Source organism: Lipotes vexillifer, unplaced genomic scaffold, assembly GCF_000442215.2.
Source record: "Lipotes vexillifer unplaced genomic scaffold, Lipotes_vexillifer_v1.1 scaffold410, whole genome shotgun sequence".
Classification (NCBI taxonomy): domain Eukaryota; kingdom Metazoa; phylum Chordata; class Mammalia; order Artiodactyla; family Lipotidae; genus Lipotes; species Lipotes vexillifer.
The window spans coordinates 646,993-647,574 of record NW_006794028.1 but is presented as its reverse complement, the minus strand read 5'-3'; positions in this window follow the sequence as shown (position 1 = coordinate 647,574).

Genomic DNA, 582 nt, shown 5'->3' with positions numbered 1-582 from the left:
CTGAACCGAACGGCTGGCACTGCGGTGAGTTATGCCGACACGTCAGCGGGCACATTGCAGGCACAACGTCGGCAGCTCCTCTGAGCATCCAGCACTCCTGCCCGGTAGTCTTTTAGGGGTATCAGCACTTTCACCCTGGAGTGGTCTGGAAGGCAAACGATCTACAGCCGAAAGCCAGCGCGCCCCCCCCCAAATGAGATCCAGTCACCTAATCTGGCTCCTCTTAACACGTACGTGTGGTTTCATCATCTGAGTTACCCATGTCCCTGCACACCTGCGGACCGTGGAAAGCTGGCAGGGACACAATCTATGCCCATCTATTCATCTCACAGGGAATTACAGGAGGCCCTGCTGTGTTCTCCAGACCAGGGGCTGTGTTCCCTTCCCAGCTATGCGAGAGGGATAGAAACAATGAAAATGGCTGATACCTCTCAGAAACATGATGCTACAGCGGTTGGAGGGCGTAGGCTCTGGCACCTCATTGCCCGGTTCAAACCTGGTGGTGCCATTGCTGGTTGTGTGACCTTCCACAAGTTACTTAGCCTCTCTGTGCCTCAGTTTGCTTATCAGTAAAGTGGAAAT